This window comes from Xiphophorus hellerii, chromosome 18 (assembly GCF_003331165.1).
Source record: "Xiphophorus hellerii strain 12219 chromosome 18, Xiphophorus_hellerii-4.1, whole genome shotgun sequence".
NCBI classification, from domain to species: Eukaryota; Metazoa; Chordata; class Actinopteri; order Cyprinodontiformes; family Poeciliidae; genus Xiphophorus; species Xiphophorus hellerii.
The window spans coordinates 25,940,853-25,962,628 of NC_045689.1; the positions used below are offsets into that span (position 1 = coordinate 25,940,853).

At 40.6% G+C, this 21,776-nt stretch overlaps 1 protein-coding gene across 9 annotated transcripts in view; it reads left to right on the top strand.

Annotated features, from left to right (window-relative positions):
* Positions 1-7,572: 7,572 nt before the first annotated feature.
* The window catches only part of LOC116707728 (muscleblind-like protein 1), a 77,361-nt gene continuing 63,157 nt past the window's right edge, over positions 7,573-21,776 (top strand). For 3 of the 9 annotated variants that reach the window (XM_032545231.1, XM_032545234.1, XM_032545232.1), the window contains exon 1: positions 14,818-14,958. The gene's annotated coding sequence lies outside the window, so the exon portion shown is untranslated. Of the gene's footprint in view, positions 7,837-14,817; positions 14,959-21,776 lie in introns of those variants that run through there. The other 6 variants (XM_032545224.1, XM_032545226.1, XM_032545228.1 and 3 more) reach the window with 4 other exon arrangements.

Consider the following 21,776-nt stretch of genomic DNA (forward strand, 5'->3'; position numbering starts at 1 on the left):
TGGGCAGCCAAAGGCGTAGTCATGGAGAGGAGAAGTGTCTGGTTTTAAAAAAACCTCAGGGTCTCACCTTTTGCTTTTTAGCAGGTAATGAGGTTTTGTTGGCGGCCTTTAAAGGGAACTCTGAGGTTTAGTACCTCTGAGTGTGTAGACGGAGGTTTACAACCAGAAAAGAGGTTCACTTGTCCTTTCAGGTTGGGGATCAGTCTGTGCGTTAGCGTCTTGTTCAAGAATGGTGGCCGGTTGGAGTAGATGAGTGATAAAAAATTCTCTGGGCTGAGTCAAAAATTTTAACTTTTACTTTCCTAATTGGGCTATGCTCCAACTTTCATATAGTCCTGAAAATATGCATCACAGCTAAAAGAACAAAATACTGAACATTCATTATTCAGCATTAGGTAGTAGCAGTGTCACCATCCAGTGTTGGACATCTTTGAAGGGTTAAACTTCTTCTATAATTTCTTGGATATATCTTAATTCTCACTAAAGCCGATGTTTTTCTTTTTCTGTTTGTTCCACTGTAATCGGTTTTCTTTCCGACCCTACAGCAGGTGTTCTCAAGTTCAGCCTTCTCGTCAATATTCATTACTTCTTCATGTCTTTCTTCCACTTTCACACACATTTACACATTCTTCTGCTAGCCGTGATGAGGCTAGAGCCCCTGCTTATAAATATTTACCACCAGCACGTTACCAAGGGAAATCTGCTGAGATTTGTTCACTCCCACCATGTTTACCATGCATGCAACCATATTTCAGTTGAATGCGTGCGGGGGGGGGGTTGTGCGCGCGCGTCTTGTTTTTCCAACGCTCTGATCTCCGAGGCAGCCTCAGGTTTTCAGTTAACATCCCAGAGAAACGCCTGTGTTATTAGAAATGTCGAGACCTCCCTCGTTTCACTGCATTCAACGGTAATTCAGGTGTGAAAGCGTTTTAGACAAGTATTTTGTAAACACGTGCGGTAACTAAGGGTTTTACCTTCATACAGCATGACTCACTTTTTGAGGCATTAAGTGGTATACATTTTTGGATTACAGTACTCAGTTACTGACTCAGCAGTAATTCAAACCCCCTTAGAGGAAATGATTGTGTATCGTGATTTTAAGATGACGAACAATGTAAGAATTGAGTAAAGGGCAGGTATCAAAAAGCTGCAAACTGTGTTATTGAATTCAATTTGTTTACAGAGTAAATCTGTGCCATTTTTGGGGGGTGATTGATGTGTTTGATGTTTTGAAGGGGGGAAAATGAAGAAATTGCCTAGTTTTCACTGAAGTCTTCCATTTTGAAAATAATCTGAAGTGTGTTGCTAATGGTTATGAAAACACGGGTTCTGTTTTCAAAATTGCGCTTAAGCAATTCAAGACAAAAAGTGCAACGTTACACCTTTATTCTGGTTGCTTCTCATTTCACCAAGTTTCTTTTTTCATTTCGGAAGCTCGCCCAGACTTGTTGTTTTGAGGCCTCGAGTTACATGAGTAACTTTAAACTTCCCCTCCTGGTGTTTATTAGGCTTCTAATGCCTCTTCTCATTCTGTTTAAATTCCATTCAGATTCAATGTTTTCCAGGCCAAACCTTGACAGAGCCTCTATATCTTTGCCTCCAGTTGTACGTCGTGTTTCCAAATACAGATTAGCCTCTTAGCGATCCCTGCGTTTTGATTGAACCTCAGTGTTGACTTTTCCTCAAAGACTCAAACAGGTAGGTCTAATTAGTAAAATTAAGCCCCTACACTGCCGCGGGAAAAGAAAAAGTTGCTCAGTTTAATCATATAACAACTGTTGAAACGGAGAAAAAAAAAGTATCTCAAGGACACCTAGTCATGGTGATAGCATCTGGTGTTGGTTACCGGATGTCTCATTGCATATAAAAATCCTTCATTTCTTCTTGCTGCCACAGTCCAGAACATTATTGTCGTCACATGGAAACGTGAATTTAAAAGGGACAACTTTTGCTTTCCTTTTGCTAGTTCGCAGTCTTGTCTTGGGACGCAGGGTAGTAAATCACATTCATACGGACCTCTTATTGGATGATGATTCGATTTCGTAGAAGATTTCATGGGCTCAGCCAGCGTCATTGCGCTTAACCTCTTTCCGATGGCAATAATAAAAGAGTGTGATGCTTGATTTAATTTCAGCTGGCCTAATGTAACTCTACGATGGCATAAGGCCTGTTGATTGCTATTAGGGATATGCTGAGAGCGTAGAAGGGAGTCTGCATGTTGGGAATTGTTAAACAGAAATCAGCTTGGTGCTGCGGTGCTTGGTCATTCTGTTCGCTGTGAGTCTCTGCAGGAGCAGGCTGAGAGTAAGCAAGGGAATATGTACTTGCAAATAACTTGGATTGGGTTGCGGTTAAGGGGGATGCACAGGTCAGAATTTTTTGGTCCAACATACCTATCCAAGTCTTTTGAGAGTAAGCGACAGGCAGCACTGCATCTCTGTCTAATTCTACAGTAATGCCATGTGTGTACAGTAAAGGAAAATATTATATTTCATCAGCTACACATGTTCTACATGAGTAGCAAATGTTTAGCACTCAACTCGCTCACTGCGTCTGCTGCAGACTTTGTTTTCCCAGTGAGACCCGTTACTTCCAGCTGCGGTTTCAGCATGGCCAAACACGGGTTAACTCGATTAAGAATGTTCCGACAAGTGTCACTTAAAAAAAAAACAACAAAAAAAACATACAGCTTTATGCAAGATCAGTCATAAAGATTGGTCAGTACATACAGCCACACTCCTCAATGAACTCACGTCGTGCTCCTGTTGACGCCTTCAGCCAGAACGGTTTGTCTTAAGTGCTCAGGCAGAAATGAGTTATTGATTTGGCTTGTAACATATTTCATTACTATGCTAGTTAATCATGTCTGGACAAAATTTACTGAGGAAAAAAAAACAAAACGTAAAAAAACCCCTCTCTGTCTTTGTAAACGTCGTATTTCAGTTTGAACGTCCTGAAATTCAATGCAGGGAGTTACAGCTGTGCTCTTCACAACTCTCCCAGGACTCTGTAATTCTGAGCCACGGAAAAGAAAATAATCAACTAAGACAGGCGCACGAAAGCGGACAAACAACGGGTATCAGGAACTGAGCATCCTCAGGGGTTATCACACAGGACAGTCCTGGAGCCAATACCTGGGACCAGATCAGAAAATCCTCAGAAATTGCTAATATCGTTTGAAGAAGAGCCCATTTTGAGTCCTTTGTCAAAATTGGAGTCTTAGAAAAAAACCTTTGCCTCGCTCTCATGTCAGTAACAAGCAAATTGATAAAATTAGTCTTGAGGACTTTAAATAGCACAATTTTGCGATAAAGCACTCGTTTTAAAGTACAACTCAAAACAGAGCTTCTCTTTGAGAACTTTCTTTGTAAATGTGCTAGTTCTGGTGTTTCTGGGTTTTGTGTGGCAGTTTATTGAAACACATGCTGGACTTAACAGCTCTGGGTTGATTCTGAGCAAAAGCTGCTCTGGCCTTTATTAGCTCAGTTAAAGAAAGCTACTGATTGTCCAAAAAACGAGTTGTTAATCAGCCCGTAATGAAAACTGCCACATGATGTTTTATGTGGGTGTTCAATTTAGAGAAGTCTGTACATGAAAATGCTTTGTAGTTAGTTGTTGCTAAGCAGTTAGTTCACTGTTATAGATGAGAAAAATGTAGCAAAGCATCATTTTACTTGCAGTAGTTTACTACTGAAGCAACACCAAACTGCCTTGAATAATGAAAAACATGTAAAATAATAAATTTAAAAGCAACGAAGACATAAAAAAAAATTGAGCCCATGTTCAGGCTGTTTCATCTGCTTCAAAAATGGCTTACTTTCAGCAACAGTGTTAAAGTCTCTCAGTCTAAAATAATTACTTAACTTATGTTAAGTTCTGCAAAATTTTGAGAATTTTCTGGCTTTAATAAGCTCCTCCTAATGAATATAAAGAAAATAAAACCTGTCATGATTATATGGGTCTGATGATTTTGTAAAGTCAAACATTTTGGATGCTTTTGGGGTTTTGCATCAAACAAGCACATTATTTGTATGGAGGACCAAAACTGACATAATCCAAAAAAAAAAAAAAAAAAAATTATATATGTATATTTTATTTATTTTTTTTCATTTTCATCTTTGCTTGTTGCCATTTCCTGACATCAATATTTACTTTTACTTATATCTGCTTTTAGTTTTATAATTAAAACAATAAAAGCAGAAATACCCATATTTCTGCTTTTATTTTTAATTAGGTCAGCTTTGGTCCCGCATATATTTGAAGCTTTATTCTAACAACATTTTACAGTATGATTGTTAACTCTGTATTACACTGTTACATTTTTCGTTGAAACTTCATTTGTTTCTTTATTTTAACTCTACTAAAGTCTGTTGTCTTCTTGAACCTTAACTTTCCACCACCAAATAAGAAAGAAAAAGATGCAGCGAAAAAATAATGGATTACTGGTTTTTGGTGGTTAGCGCCACAAGTTATTTGTGTTCAGGCCAACCAGATGTCATGCAACGCTCCTAGGTTTAGGTTGAGACTTACTACAGCTATCCATGTCAGGAAGATGTATTATACATTCACTGCATGTTAGTTATAAAAATCTGAATCCATATGAACAGAAGTCAGAAGGCAGCAATAATTACACCAGCAGTTCCACCACCATCATTATGCATAAGCCTAATCAATGGTCGTTGTGCTCAAGGGCCACTGAAATGTCATTAATGAATAGTTCCATGAACAGTGAGGGGTTTTTGTGGGCGTGTGCGTGTGTGTGCAGGTAGTTAATGTTAATATCCCTAATAAGTAGATGTGGCACATGGAGCCTGTGGACACCTGCTATTGTCATTAGTCCCAACGAGCAGACTAATCATGCTGGCTTTCAAATCTGAGCAAGTTGCTCAGAGTCCCTCAAATTCAGCAACAGTTCATTACAAGGACCACAGGAGTCCCAGCTGGTTTATGCTTCCTGCAGAAAGCGAAAATAGATTGAAAACGTCTGCTTTACTGATCTGTTTCAGATTTTGTCTCCCTCAGAAAGCAAAAATCAATCTTAAGTTTGAAATAGGGACCAGGAACATTTTTCCTGCTGTTGTTACATTATGATGCATTAAAATGCATTTTAGGTAAAGCCTGTTATGGATTTTCGTGTTTTTGTTTTCAGGAGGGCATAGCTGACATTCCTTAATACAGCTACACCAAAAGTTAATGTTGTAACCTTCCTAAAACAATGTCATTTTTTGACAAAAGTGATTTTGCCCCCCCCCCCCCAAAAAACAAAACAAAAAACAAATAACTAAATAAATAATCTGCACTTCTTTCTTTTCAAAACATAATTTAGACAAAAAAGTGATTCCTTATTTTAGGAAGGCGACTGTATGACATGGAAAAACGGCCATATGTGTCAAGTTAACAGACTGAAGGCCTCAAAACAAGTGACATTCATTTACTTACTAAAACAAAAACTGTTGGTTTATGCATCCAAAAGTATATGATCCAAGTTGGATTAGTAACTCAACTAATTTCATAAAGAAAAGCACCACGTGCAAATTACAGTGATTTGTCAAGTTGCCTCATCTGCTACGCAAATAAAATTTGCCCTTAGAAAACTGGGAAAGTAAACATATCTGGGAACACAGTGCAGTAATTTTTGTTTTCCTTTCGAGGTAGGTCTCCACAAGTGCAAATTATCTGGAAAACTGGAACAACCTTGAGTCACACTCCTATTTGTCTACTATGCCAAGTCTTCTGGCAGAATTTTCGTCCCAACTATTGAGGCGATGAATCGAAAGTGAGCCCAATTGCCAGCGGTGCCCGCTAACAACTGGGAGAGAGGGAACACCACGCGAATGCAGCGTTTTCCCCTATTTGCTTCTAAACTTAGTGTGAGGGTTTCATAAACGGCGAATATCTTTACAGTTATGAACAAGAGAACCAGCCAAAGCCGGTTTGAGTGGTCAAATCACATCTGGAGAAAAGTGGGACATCGCTAAACTCAGCAGGGGAAACTTAAAGGAAGCGGGCTCTGGGGCGTGCTGTGGTGGCGCAGGGGGTTAGCACGCCCCACGTTTGGAGGCCTTAGTCCTTGACGCGGACGTCGCGGGTTCGACTCCCGGTCCCGACGACCTTTGCCGCATGTCTTCCCCCCTCTCCTCACCCTCCTTCCTTGTCTGCCTACTGTGGAAAAAATACGAGCCACTAGCGCCGCAAAAACTCTTCGGAGAAAAAAAGAAAGGAAGCGGGCTCGTAGCTTTTAAACAAAACAAACAAAAGGGTCGGAAGACTGAGCGTTGAAGAATTAAAGTCGCTCTGTTGGGTTCAGCTGTGTATTGGTGATTTGCAAGGCCTGAAGGACAGCCTCAGCTTCCCACCCACTCTGTCACCAAGGGAGACACGAGAGAGGATATCTCAACGTTATTTCTTAGTCGCTCTCCTTCCCTTGCATGTAATTCTTTCACTCTTGTGTCATTCTTGCATCTCTGACCCTTCCGCCCACCGTTTGTGCCAAAAGGAATAAATGCATGCCCCTCCGGGTCTCCTCTTCCTTGAACCAACCCAAAAGCCAGATGGCACACTATTGAGATGATACTGAGAGCCGTTGGATGGGTTTTCTTTACAAATGCGCGCAAACTATTTGTCAATATTCTGCTCATGTAAAAAAAAACAACCAACAACATAGATTTGCAATTCCATTGCAAATTCTTTCACGAGATAAGCCATTGAAACACATCCCTACTTCCTGTCGTCTTCTTCATCCGATCGTTGATCATGTGTGACTCGTGTGATACGAAAAAAGTGTTTGCGGAATAAGCCGATTTCAAAATGGCCGCAAAAACCGTTTTCTTAAAAAAACAAACAGTATTTTTCTAAATTGCCGTGGTTCCATTAAGCAAATATATTTTCGAAATGTCAAATTCATGCAAACACCGGAAATGTACTGACCACATATGGTCAGAAGGTAGATGAGCTAAGTCTATGTATGGTCAACCATCCTGTTCTTCTAGGGATCCAGGCTTTCTACACCAGAAGGAGCGATGAGGAAGAGGAAATAAAGCATTGGATGGAACCGTCCCCAAATTCCTGTAGCCATTGCACACACAGACCCACGCACGCCCACATGCATCTGCATGCGCACAAACACACAGCGTCTGCAGCTATCTCTATTCCCTCTGATGCCATAATCCCCTCTCTTTATCTGAGAAGGCAGAAGCAACAGTTGGTTATCAGCATGTCAACACAAGTCTTTTGTCATTTCTCTCTTGCTCAGCTCACCTCTAAACACTGAGCACAAATACAAGTGGAGAGGAGCGCGATGAGTGTGTTTATCTGGCAAAAAAAAAGTTTTAGTTTCACTTTCTTTCCTGATTTAAACAGAATACTCTTAACTAAGAGAGGCTCAACTACGTACATCAGAGGAGCAAAAATGGAGAGGGGATGGGTAGTAGGGGGGGCATGGAGGGAGGCTGTTGCCATGGTAACCAACGCCGCGGCAGTCATCTTTACGAGTCTTCTTCTGCATCATGCTTGCGTGACCGGGTGTGTGTGTGTGTGTGTGTTTTTGCCCTCCTCTTTCCAGACAGGAGGTGAGGACATCCCCCTCTAACACTGCCGACAGAGAGAGAGAGAGAGAGAGAAGAGAGGAAAGGAGAAGAGAGGAAAGGAGAGGAGAGACCGAGAGAGCGAAACCCCATAATGCACTGCACGCTGCAGGGCTGAAGTCGTGCAGATTCATCAGTTCCTGTTTGAGGGGTTGTGTGCGTGTGCGAGCCTGTGCGCACCCATATGGCTGGAGCGAGCGCAGAAGAAAACACACACAGAGAGAGAGAGAGAGAATGAGAGAACACCAAGCAGGTAAGGAGAAACTGAGGCGACCGCTGCAGACAGCTGCCTATTATTCGAGATGATCCTTTTGTGTGTGTGGGGGCGTGTGTGTCTGTTACTGCCCAGTGAGAGGAGGGAAGCAGAGAGTGGCTCTCCGCAGCTCCACACAGATGTCACGGCGTTATTAATGTTTGACATGTTATGATTCCGACAACTTCCTTGCCTGTTGCTCCAGACGGTTTCCGTTCTGCCTCGCTGAAAAGCAATAATCCTGGGAAGAAGGGCCAATCGAAACATTTGGCATGGATTTAATATTTCAGGGTTTTTTCTTTTTGTGTCACTTCAATCTCTTTTAATGTTGTTTTTTTTTTCTGTACTAGTGCAAATGCTTTTTAACTGTATTCAGATTTGAATGTGCTATGTAGATTTTGCGTGAACATTAGATATAAGGCCAGGTCAGGTCACAGAATAACTTTTGGGAAAACTGAATTCTGTGTCAAAGGGGAACAGTGTTTATATAGTTGACGGTGAAAAAAAAGTAATTATCTGAGAAACTGAAATGTATGGCTGTTAACAGTTAAGCACGTCTGATTCAATGACACGTTTTAAAGTTTTACTTTCATGTCAGAAATCATAAGGAGTCGCTTTACAGAGTCAGGTTACAGAAGCAGCATTAAATCGTCTGCTAAAATACACACGTTCTCTATTTTTCCTTTTTCTTTTTTCTTTTTTGGAGGCTTAGATATCAAGCCAGCGTGAGCTAATCAGTAAAACCGCGCCATTTCTTTAATGGGTCATTTTGTGGTTTTAACTGCCACAGAGGCTTGTGACCGTATCAGTTGCACCAGAGTCACAGACGGGCTGGGAAGTGCGATTGCAGCAGCTTAGGGGAGGGGACACTTGACTTTTATTACTCGGGGACCCAAATGAGAAATTTCTGGTCTCCTCCCCTGTGGGACGGTGTCATAAAAATGTGCTTCGGCACTGTAATGAGGAGACTCAGCAGAAAATTAAAAGCGGGATTAGTCAGAAATTAAACCGATGATTCCTAAATTACAGATTTACTCCAGTTAAACATTCTCTTAAAAGTGACACGCCTCCAAGTATTCTGAGTTTGTTCAGGTTTTTTTTTTTTTACTAGATTTGCATTCAGTGTGTTTCATATAGAAACTTTGAGATATTTATTTTCACCTTGAATGTTTCAGCAGATTGATTCATGCTGACATGGGAAGCACTTTAATGGACAAAAACCCTTTGTGTCTAGAAATGTTGTTTTTTTTTTTAAAAAAACATTCCTGGTTCAGATCAGCCAAACTAAAAAACAAACTTCTTAGCATGGATACATTGGATATTGAATTAAAATTGATTTCACAGTTTCCACATTGGCACACTATGAACAATTTGCTGATGTTTCATAATCAGTTATCTTTGGATTTTTTTGAAACTCTGCCACCATTTACCTCAAAGTGCATGGCAGCAAAGTAAACATGGGCTTTTGTTCGGTCTTGTTTGCCAAAGATTTAATTTTAACTCATCAGTTTTTGCTCCGACTTTAGATATGGGTACAATTTAGTGAATGGTTCTCGTCTTGTTGACAATTCCTGACTGAGTAACAAATTTAGCTAATATTTAGATGCTAGCTAAATGGTATGTTCTTTTGTCTTTCCTATGTTGAAAACTTGGTTTTCAGAAGGAGCAGCCTGGACCATTTATATAACATCCATCCATCCATCCATCCACCCACCCATCCATCCATCCACCCACCCATCCATCCATCCATCCATCCTCGAATGAGGGTTCATGTCATTGGGCGAATGTCAGGGTCTTCCCAGGACAGATCGTCGGTTCATTTCAAAGACAGATTTCTTTTTTGTTTTTCCAAAGGAGCTGTTCTGGAAACCAAATATTTGTTCACCATAAAGTTTGGATTTTTCTAGAATGTTCCCTGTTTGTTACGCTGCTGCAAACAATGATAACAATTGTATATCACAAGCCTCTTAACACATACAATTTAACAAAGAAGGTGAAGGAAGCCGTTTGTTTCTGAATAAAACTTTGTTAGAAAACACAAGTTAAACTTATCTGCTGATGAAAGTTAAGGAAATGCAAAGGCGGTCGATCGAACACGATCTTGACGGTCCAGCACTCCTCCGGTAAACAATATTCATGCCAATTATTTCTAAGTGATAAGTTGTAGTGATGGATTTAGCATGTCTTCGAATCGTTTTGCTGCCGGGGTTTAGCTTGGGGGTTTGCCTATGGACAGACGCCATGATTCCCCATGAAGTAAAACTGCAGAATACTTTCGATTTCAGCACACGTTGCAGACACAGGCAGCCTGCATGATCGTGTGTATATTATTAGCAACTCAGGAACAGAGCGTTGGCCTGCTGCGAATGTTAAAAAGCTGTCAGGATCACACCAGGATTCCCCGTAGGAACTTTCAATGCCATGCGATTTGTAAAACTCCCTCGGTGGAATTTCTTCTGCTCTTCAGTCGAACTCTGGCTTTCTTTAGCGCAGTGGATCGGGGATGATATATGGAACCAGATTTCCTTGTCCAAACTAGCCCTGCCTTTGTTCTTTTTCAAGCCCCCCGCCCTCCACTCGTGCCTGTCTTTAATGGTGTGGAACACAGGGGACATATGTTCAAGAGTCCATGTCTTTTGTTTTGCTATGAGCCGAATGAGGGCCACCAACTCGTGCAAATGAGAGAAAGTCCTTGGTTTCTTACACAGACATCAGCGGAGCAGTGAGCGGGAACCTTAGTGCGCATTAAATTATCTGCAATTGCAGCAATTATCTGCAAGTCCAAAACCTTTCACTGTGCCTCGGTGCCTTATTACCGTGTCTCTCGCTTTAGACTTAAAAACCTGTCACTGGGAGAGTACTGTTATTTAACTACACATTTTCTAGCACAAATAATATCAATTCACGTAGGCATGACCACAGACAACCGTCATTATTTTCTTACACATTACAATTGTTGCATAAAAAATAAACGTGCATCTTCCTGCATTGTTTTAGAGGGAGCAAAATGACAAATGCAGCCAATCCAAGTGGATATAAAACTGCGGTTGGTGTGTTGCAGCTTAGTGTGGAAGGTAATGCTAATTAGCGTAGGTGTAATGAGAATTTGTATTATTAAAACTCAGCAATATTTCTCAGGAGAATGAAGTCTGCAACGTGTTGCGAAGCACTCTCTAGTTCCTGCCAAAGTCATTTTTGTCCGAGGAAGTGAGTGAAAGCCGTTAATGTAAGCCCTTTCTGTGAAGCTCTGTTTTTTGACTTTTTGGTGTATCTATGTTTAAGATTCATTTCTTTGTGAATGAGGAAAAAAGTTGTTTGTGAGTCAACAAAGTGAGACTTTTCTTTGGGCTTGCTAACAGCGCTCCAGTTTGCCTTGCAGTATTTTACGCATTGAGGATGTGTACGAAACTGCGACAGTCGAGTTAGAAACAATTTGCAAATATCGTGCTTCCTGCCCACATGTCTAGTTAAAAATCTAAAAGCGGAGCAGAGGTTGAGTTTCTATCAAACCGTATTTTGTTTGTGAAATCACATAATGTGCTTTAGAATTAAACAAAAAGGAAAAACTGTAACCAGTTTTTGATTCTTCAAAACACACTGTGAAAGCTTTACCCTGATTGTTAAATAAAATTTGGGGCTGATAAACTTTTTTAATCACATTGTTCTACAGTTTGAAATCCTTTGAGATATTAGACTCGAGAAAGTGTCAGAGTGTGACCCAAAGTAACACACCTCTGCCCTTTAACCGCCCGTTGCTGCACACTGCCGGTCAGCTGGCTGAAAGAAGGCTACTAAACAGTTTTATGTCTTTATCAATCTGGAAAGGTCAAATGAAAGGATTAATTTTGAACATTCAACACCCTAAATATGCATGACGGTTTAGATAGATTTAGTTTACAGAATCAGACTGACATTCAACTTACATCATTTGATAAATAAATAGTGAATAAGTCGTGTGTTCACTCTGATTTTAATCCTGACTGCAGAGCATTAACTCTGGCAGTTACCGCCGATCACAGTGTGCATTACAGACACCACCAGTCGATCAACAGTAAATTATGGCTTATCATAACTATCTGTTATATTGTATTTAGCATGGTATCTACTAGCGTATTCTTTTTAAGTTCTAATCAAAATGGAAAAAATGTTACTATCCAGAAATATTTGAAGTCTAAAAGTTGGGTTGCTCTGAATAAATTTAATCACAGATTTTAAGTTTTAGCATCTCTAAGCGAGAGGTCACCCACTCTCAGGGGAGCCCAAGCGGCTGCTTTGTTTGCTTATACTTTGAGCTGGCTCTAAATGTGATTAGCCACAATGAAAGGTTTGATCTACTTTATTGAATTTGTGTTTTTATAATATACTGTAGCGTTGGCACGGCGCCTTCTCTAATCTGCATGCATCGCTGAGATCTTTATTCCTTTGTCACTGACAATAAATTGCTAACTATAATAAATTTTGTAGCTTCTCTCTGAATATTACTGCTATTATTGCCGGTATAGATATGTGTATGTTTTAGAATTTGTTTCGTTCCTACCAACACAAAAAACAACAACAACAACACACATTTGTGAACCTGTTAAAAGTTCAGCATAATCCTGCAAAGCAGCCGCAGGACCTTTTTAGGGCACAAGACAATGCGGGGCGAAATTCTAAATTTCCACACAAGCAGGGGCCCCACGGTGAGTTGCTCCGGCTCTATGAGCGAGCTGATAAATATTTATAGTAGCTGGAGCTAAACATTAACACGTTGAGCAGCGCAGAGATTCATCATAGGTGCTTTTGAGAGCAGGCTGCAGGCTGCTGTTCAATCAACACCTTACTCTTCCACTTTCTCGCACACAATCTCGTGCACACAAAAGCCAAAGCGGTGATAAATCCCAAACAAACCTGATATATTGCAACCGGTGATGTGGCTCTGAATCACTTGGCAACACCCACATGCAGCTCGTATGCACACACACTTTGATGAGCTGGAAAAAAAAAAACAACAAAAAAAAAAACGCCGGCACGGCCACAGATGCTCGCACGCATACACACACACGCACCTGACGTAGCGTTTGATGGAGTTAGACGCCATGGCAACAGAGCTGTGACTCTTGCTGTCCTGTGAGTGGACCGAAGCTGTGGAGGAGGGAGGAAAATACCAACCAGAACCACTACTCAAAGAGTTGCTATTATTCTTTTTTTTTTTTCTTGCTCCCAATCTGTCTTTTTCTGCAATTCACCGCTTTTTGTTTTCATCAGTTTTGCAACTGCTGTCTGGTTGGTGTTTTTTTTTTCTCTCTCTCTCTGTGAGTGTGTTAGAAAGAAAGAGGCGGAGGAGAGGTCAGCAGGTTTTTGTTTTTCTTGATAGCGCAGAAACTGAGCCATCATCACAGATAGCTGCGCTGATGCTCACAACCAGGAAGCACTCTGCAGGGATCTTGCTTGTTGACACTTTTATTTCATCTCACCTTCTCTCGCTGCAGTTTCCCGTTTCGGTCACAAAACAAAGACGTTTAAATCCTCTTTTAAAAAAACCCCAACATATTTCTTGAAGGGTTATTTTTCTTTATTATTTTATTTTACTCCTGTCAGTCAGGTTTTAAATGCGGCAGCGCAGACAAGAGCTTGAGAAAAAGTGGGTTTTGTAGGTGGACACAGCTTTTCGCAGCATCTGCAAAGATTCACAGACGGCTCTTCATGCCCTTCCTATTAAGAACCTCAGCATCATTAACATGTTTCAATATAGATAAGGTGAAGTCTATGAGAGGGAGACCAGGTTTATTGACCGAGTTTAAAATCAATCACTGATTATTGGTTATTTGCTGTGATGTATTTGTGAACAAACCCAATTCAAACACCAAGATTACACCATATTGTAGCCATGGTAACACAACAATCAAACTATCAAGATGGTTCTTTAAACTTTTACAAAGTAAACTTAGTAATTAAATTCTAAATGTAATTTTTTTCTCAGCTGAATGCATTAAATAAAATTTAACAACATTGTCATTCTCTATAAATGATGCTACAGGTTTAGATCTATGGTCTGTGGTACAATTAAACAATTTCTAGGGGCCCCTGAATGGCTGGAGGGTCCTGAATGACCCCTACCAGTAGCTACTGTTTTCTTTGCCTTGATATCCCAGTCTTATAATTCTAGGTCTCAGAGGTTTAACATCAAACTATTATATAGAGTTAACCCCTTTGAGTTTTTGATCTATAAATCAGTCTGCAGCCAAGTTGTTCTAGAGGTTAAATAGATATTATTAGGGCTTAATTAGTAAAATGGCAGCAATTTAGCTTATTTCATAACTTCATAACCTTTGACCTTCTCTCCTCTGGTCTGTTTAACAGCTACAGTCTCAGATCAGCTCAGCCCTCCAGGACTGTCAGCAGCAAAACAGCAACTTTATACCTGTTGGTGAAAATATAGACTAGATTTGCTTTGCATTGTCCCCGCATGATGGCAATGATACAGTAGGAACCAGTTAGATTCTTGATTAATATTGGTTGTTGCTATGTTGTTGTTCAATGTGCCCCTTTTTAACTTCGAGCCCCTGCCCCCCCCAAAGGTCTCTGCACGGCCCTGGACACGATGTAGGTAGGTGAACCGCGTACTGGTCTCCAGGTAGCGTTTCCACGGTCTGACTGTTAGCATTTGTTAACACACGCGCGCACCCAAAACAGTTGCGCGCGCGCCTTTACCGAGTGTGAAATTTTGTGGAACGTGGCTGAAGTTGGACTACAACACTCCGTCCTACCTCTCTCTCTCTCTCTCTCTCTCTCCTTTTTCATGCGGTCCAAGTGTGAGCTGTGAAAGGTGAACTTGCAGCCTGCCGTGGATAAATTATGTGCGACATGTTTAGCGGGGCCGCCTTATATGGAGACTGGTGTTGCTGAATACAGTAAAGCTCTGCCAAGAGAGGGAGTGAAGGAGGAAAAGAAGAAGGAGGAGGAGGAGGAGGAGGAAGGAAGGGAGGCAGGGGAGGGTGAAAGCGAAGGGAAAGAAGAGAAGGAGGAGAGAGGGCAGTAACAGAGGGAGTGAAAGAGCGAGGACTGCCGCGAAGCAAGCATGAGGTTTTCACTTTCCGTTCTCCCCTCAGCAGCAGTCAGATGAATCCTTGCAGAGAGGCAGTAAGTCTTTACTGTTTACTGTCTTTATGTGTCTGGGGTTATGTGCTTACTTAGAAACAAAGCTCTATGTCAATTATGTTTTTTTTGGATCATCCTGTCCTGTCGTATCTTTTATTCGCGATCTGGATGCTAAGGGATGCGTCTGAATGAATTAGTTCACCGCCAAAATCAGTGTTAGTTGGACTTGAGCAGTTTGAACGGGTCAAAGACAAATAATAACTCAGTAAATAATCTTTCAAAAAAAAAGAAAAAAGAAAACAGCAGATGAGTTTCTCCAGAAAACACTTTGATTTGTGCGTTTGTTGTAAATGATATTAAATCCTCATGCATGGAGGAATGAATGAAAAAAAAAAAAAGAAGCACAGTTTCATTCTCACTGCATTACTCCAACTTACCAGCAAGACGACTGCTGCCTTAGACTTCAGACTGCACTCAGGAAATGATTCAAAATCTCGTGTCATTCTGGCCGTCTGCTATACTCTGACATGCAAGCAAGCCCTTCAGGGATCAAAGTGATAACAAAAAGTTGCAGATTTTCTCCCAAGGAAGCATAAATCACTTAGTTAAAATGTAAAATAAAAAATAAAGGGTTTGGTGTTTTTCCAATTAGGAAAGTAAAGTTATAAAATGACAAAGCTCCTTTTTTTTTTTTTTTTTTTTTACAGATGATGTACAATTGTTACTTTATTGAAAAACAAGCAGAGGATGTGGGGCAAGGACATCATGGCTGTAGAAAAGGTGTATGTTGTTTTGTGAACCAGCCCCTCCCAGATGCTGTTAAGAAGTCATAGCAGAGGGTGTGCTACAAATCTATTGTTAGACATCTCTAGTTGGCCCCTCTGGTAAGAAAAAAAAAGCTAAATTACATTTAACTCTTATTGCAGCTATGTAATCTAACAGCTGAGATTTTCTTTACCTCTTTGCCATTTTGGTTGGTCCTTATTTCAATTGTTTTAAAATTCCTAATTATTGCTTGAGTTATCTTTATTCAGCCAATAAGTTTGTTTCTCTCAAAAGATAAGCAATCAAGTTTCAGTTTTCTCTTTTTCGGACATCTTGTTGAAAATGTAGCATCCTAGCATTGCAACAACCAAGCCCTTCTTTCATTTACCGACAGATTATTTTAATGTTGGTAAGTTGAACCAACATTAATAATCGTTAGTTTTCACCAAAAATTCTTCATCAGGTTCAAGTCAGAACTCTGGCTTGACCGCTCCAAAACAATACGATTGCTTCCAGTGAGAAACAAAAACATGTTGGATGTTTACCACTGGCTATTTTTCCCCTTAATGGATGAATTTACTCAACTCAAAAGTTGATTTTAATGATGGCACTTGACAAAATGCTATGCCTGATGCTGATTTTCACAATTGTTGACTATATGATAATTCTAATTTTATGTTTTTATGATGTAAAGCACTTTAAACTGTCTTGTTGCTGAAATGTGCTATTACAAATAAACTTGATTGATTGATTTTTTCTCTAAACCTTTTTTTTTTTGAAAATGTGCAAAACTTTACATAATTATATACTGTATATATATATATATATATATATATATATATATATATATATATGGAGAGAGAGCGAGCACTGTTCTTCCAAATATTTAAAGGCGACATTGAACAAAATGTAAGAAGATGTGAACTCGCAGACCTAAATAAAGAATGTATTTGATTTCCAGTTTCTACTCTGGAGGGAAAAAATAAACAGTTTATTTATCTCATCTTTAAGATTTCCTAATATCCGCTGATATTTTTATTCACTTTTACCACCTATGATCCTGTTGCCTGTGATGTTTTATTCCTATTTTCTTTTTGCTTTCATGTGAACTGAAACAAAGGCCTGGTTCGTCTTATTTACTAAATGCTGTTTGCCAGTTGCTAAGCTTGGTTTTGAAACTCGAACGGTCTGGATCAACAGGCTGGCGAGGTAAAAGCCTCATTGCTTAGAGCCACAGATTCTTATGTTGTGAGGGAAGAACTTCTAAGTGTGCAGCTCCGATGTTACAGAAATCAAACACCGAATCTGAAAACTGAACTTTCATTTGTATAAGAAGAAATCATGAAGACGTGTGGGTGGGTCCACCCACTAATATGCACGTCGCTGGAAGCACAACAAGTCTTCTTTCTGTCCAAATAATTTTTGCAACATTTATTTGTGCGGTTCCACGTTGTGCTTTTCAAACCGATGCATTACACTCTGCTTTTCATCTGTGCCATGTCTGTTGTTATTGTGTACGCGTCCTTCTCAGCCTCTGATCTCAACACCTCTCTTTCTGTTTCACAGTTTTGCATTCTCACAAATCCTCGCCTTTGTTGCTCTCTCTCTCTCTGCAGCGTTCTGTCTGATTCTTTGTCTTAGGGGTTCATTATGGTTCATTCAGCGTCTCTCTGTCTCTTGTGTGTCTGGCCAAAAAAAGAAAATTCTTTTCTGCAGATCAGGGTACAGATAGCCACAAGGTCATTAGAGTATAGGGTAGCAAGAGCAAAGAGACACTGAGCGTGTTTTCACGCCTGATGGTGCGGTGGACTCGGTTCAACTGGGGGCCAAAATTGAAAGATTTGCTACATTTTCAGCAAGTGCGGTTCACTTTCACCGCTGCACTGTGTCAAATGAACCAAACCCTTTGAAGAGCCTGTTGCCCCGCCTTTCGCCTGCGGTGGCGCTGCATCAAGAACCGCTGAAGGAAACGACATGAAAACATCTGAAGAAGACAACTTTGCCACACTCTCTTGAGCCGTCCTGTTATCTACTGATGTCTTGGAACAGTAGTTAGTTTGGCACGGATAGTTTCCCACATATCTGTGCTTTATCTGACATTATTTTAGAAGACCTTACTGATAATGTAAATAGCTAACTTTTCAACAACAACATCCATTCTAAAAAGAGACCTGTTAGCGGCGAGGTACGGCGCATTTTTGCAAATTCCAAAAAAAAAATAAAAAAATTTTGAGGTTCTGACCAGTCAAAGATGCTTCAAGTTAAAAATTGGCCAATTCAAGTGATCAGCCATGTTCTCTGTGCATCCGAACATGTATTTTCTCAGTAAATTTGCTCTAATTTCTTTTATTCCTCCTTCTAGTTTCAGTATCTTACATGTCCCATTGAAGTAAAGCAACACAAATTCCCTGCTGTCTCTAGCATTTGCTTGGTGTGACGGAAACTAGTTCACATGTGCCGTTAAATGAGCACGTTTCTAGCCTGATTTGAGTTCTCCAGTTATCAAGGATAAAGAAAACGGAGGATTCATTGACCAAGGTCACATTAGGAGAATGTCTCTGAAAGTGGGAGTTCCATATGGCGCTGTAAAGCAGCAGATTGACAGCCACTCTCCGCCGATGGGTTTTGGGGGAGTCCCGCAAGGCCATTCACTGAGTGGCAAAAATCACGAGGAGTTTGTCAGTGGCATATGATTGCCGTTTTCCCTGCAGTCTGGAAAGCTGTCACTGGACTAATGCACACCAGTGGAAGATGTAATCTGTAGTAAATACAGTTGGCTCCATGGAGGAGTCCTCTGTGATTTCCACAGATTAAGGTGTCAAACTGAATCACTGGTCATAGACGACTGAAGAGCACAGATTATCCCCCCGTTTTGCCCGATGCCTTTTCTGATGATGAGAAAAGAGATTTTGTGCCGCTCCGTTCGTGTGTTGGCGTGTGTGTGTGTCTGTGTATGACGGACAGAAAGAGGGATTTTGGAAAGCTGGAGATGTTTTCTTTCAGGGAACATCCACTTCTTTGGTATTTCCTGATTGGATCTAAAATTCCAGACTTCAGAATGTGCAAAATTCCCACCATTTAAAAAAAAGAAAAGAAGATCTGCTACAATATATTTTATATTCTATTTATTGATCTTAATGGCTAAAAGTTTTTCAGCCGTTTGGCATCTTTCAGCAAGCGTCTCGCTTTTAGTGATCCATACCCTGCCAGAGATTTTCATCGCCCCGATCGCTTATGAAATATTTCTATTTCAATTTATGTTCCCTCTCTCTCTGTTTGGGCTCCTATCTCATTATTCACCAAATATCTCTTCTCTGTTGTTTTTTTTTTTTCACAGGCCATGCCACTTGTGCCTTAGCACCAGTCTACCTGTCCGTCTATCTGCCTGTCACTGTCTGCCTTCTCGTTGTTTACACAACTCCCTTATTCATGGCTGCACGTCTGTCCAGGTTGACATGTGCTTTAGTGTCAGAGTAGGAGTGACAGAACTAACCTTAAAAGGGCTTTCTGCAGGCCTCTGTGCAGAAGAGAATGCGTGTGTGTATGAGTTGCTGTTTGCAATTTTTCATGAGTAATAACGGCCTATGTGCTTGAAATGCCGCATGCCGATGTGGTGAAATCAAACTAGAAGGATTTTTTCTTTTCTTTTCTTCAGTGGGCGTTTTTTTGTCTCTCTCCCTGTTGCCAGCGATGTTTCTATATCCCCTGGACATCTATCACTCACTGTCTTTTCTCGAGAGACTGCCTGTCTGTCCATCGATCTGTCTTTAGGCTCCTGTGAATCCTCCTCTTCTTTTAGCTGTTTTCCAATCTTTTTCAATCTTCCCACCCACACTCTTTTTTTAAAAACACTCACAAATACTCACACACACACACACGCCCCCACATGCGCATACACACACCAACACCTCAGCCATTGCTATTCCTGAGAGGAGCAGACTAGTCTGGCGGTGGCTTGGTTTATGTCCATGAACTCAGTGACACCCTCGACTGGAGCTGCATTACACCACGGTGGCATCACAAGCCATACTGCAGAATATGGCCCCTGCACAACAATATCCATATATGCTCCGCACACAAATCATTTCACTACCTTTTCTGCGCAGCACACAACAAGCAGCGTATTCGTGTGGTTTTGCATCTCTTGTCTAACCCACACGTAAATGCTCCTTTCTGTTTCGCCGTGCACGCAGGGTTCTTTAAGCAGTTGCGTTGATATCACGGTGCAGACAACAGATTGCGCACGTGCCACTTGGCTGCACTTGTCGTCTGTTTGTCTTATCACCGAAGGAGCGAGGCATAGATTGAGTTTGTTTGTGTGTGCGTTTGTGTGAGAACGAGAGAGAAAGATATGCGTCGAGAGACCACATGAGAAATGGCGGGGCACTTGTGCACATGCTACTCACATGGTTGGGTCTTGAACAGCAACACCCTGGTTTCTTTCATGCATGCTTTTTGGTGTGTTTCTTCTGAAATTGATGCAGATCTGTCACTTCGTTCAATCAATATGTCTTTGTGACATACTTTAGTGAGTAAGACGAAGTAAAATAAAGAACTTCAAGAATAGTGTTACAAAAAAAAAGCCCTAAAATGTCAGTACTACGTTTTAAAGACGTTGAACAGATATGTTCTGCATTCTTACTTGCTTGCGAGGTGATTGATTGGTAGAAGAAAGGTAATGTATCCATGCTCTGCGGTGTTGCTCATAAATCCTTCTAAAGTCTAAAGTATTTTTCGAAATCATGGCCCTTTGCCAAATTTTAATTGGAAATATATAGAGGAGATGGTTTTGTCCTCTGTCTAAGCAAGGAGAAAATGTGTTCAGAAAGTGAAAGGAGGAAAGCTGTTCCCATAAAGATGTCTAGTGTTTGTGATTAACTTAACCCATGTCAAAAGGGCCAACCGAGCAAGGCTTTTAACTTTTTTTTTTTCTGTAACTGAATGTAATTCAGCAAATAAGAATAACGACCGGCCAACCTGAATTATTCAAAATAATATATATACTGTATGTGCTTGTTCAACAGGAGGGATTGCTTCAAATTCAAGTTAATGTAATCAGCCTGGCTTTCTCGCACAAATCACTTTTTTCAACAATTTGGATTTTCAACTAAATTTGACTTCGACTATGCCTGAGATCGAAGTGGATTTTATGCATTTAAACTTGAAACCATATGGTATGCATTAGACAAAGTTGATCAGGTCGCATTATAATCCATTGATATCGCCATCTTTTGTTGGAGCTGTTACAAATGGCTAAAGTCCATGAAAACAAACAATGTTCATCTGACCAGCTTGTTACACACGGACCTGTTTAATAACCATCTAGCTCATGTTGATATGTAGGAAACTATTACCAATAAATTTTCAAAATCTAACTTCGAGAAGTCCAAATCATCCCTTTCATGCCAAATAAAAAGTAATTTAAGACAAATGTTTTAAACAGCTGTTTTGGGTTAAGGATGATGGTCGAGGATGATGGAGCAGAATATCTGAACGAATTTAAGCAAGTCTCCAACTAATTGACTTTTTTATTAGTTTTCCATCTTTTAATGGTGGAACATGATTATCATGCTAACTTTGGTGGATATCTGTAACCAACTATTTATGTATTTGCATAGTTTGGAAAATCTGAGGTCATTATGCGATCTTTTCTACTAGATTTTAAAATAACACATTCCAGCATTGCACCTTAACTTTAACAACTGCATCTCACAAGCATTACCCACTGCTGCTGCAACATCTAAGCTTGTTGCTATAGACTCAGCAAGGGCTGCATCAGTGGCGCAGCGTTGTTTAAAGACAGCGTCTTTCTGCCGTTCTGACCATATGGCCATGACATGAGGCTGGAGCTGACACCATTAACCGCTTCGTCCTTGCTTTGAGCGCGGTTGACTCCGTTGCTGTGGCGATGATGACCTTGCAGCACTTTACGGTGATACTGCAGCATAAGGTGCTGTGTGAACAAGAAACGGTCTAGAGACAGCGTGAAGGAGAGGTAGAGGGAAGGGCGAGGCGGTGTAGGTAAATAAAATGAGGACGAGTACTTTTAAAAGAGGGCTCACGTTCACCGACTTGTTTATGTCACACGAAGCGAC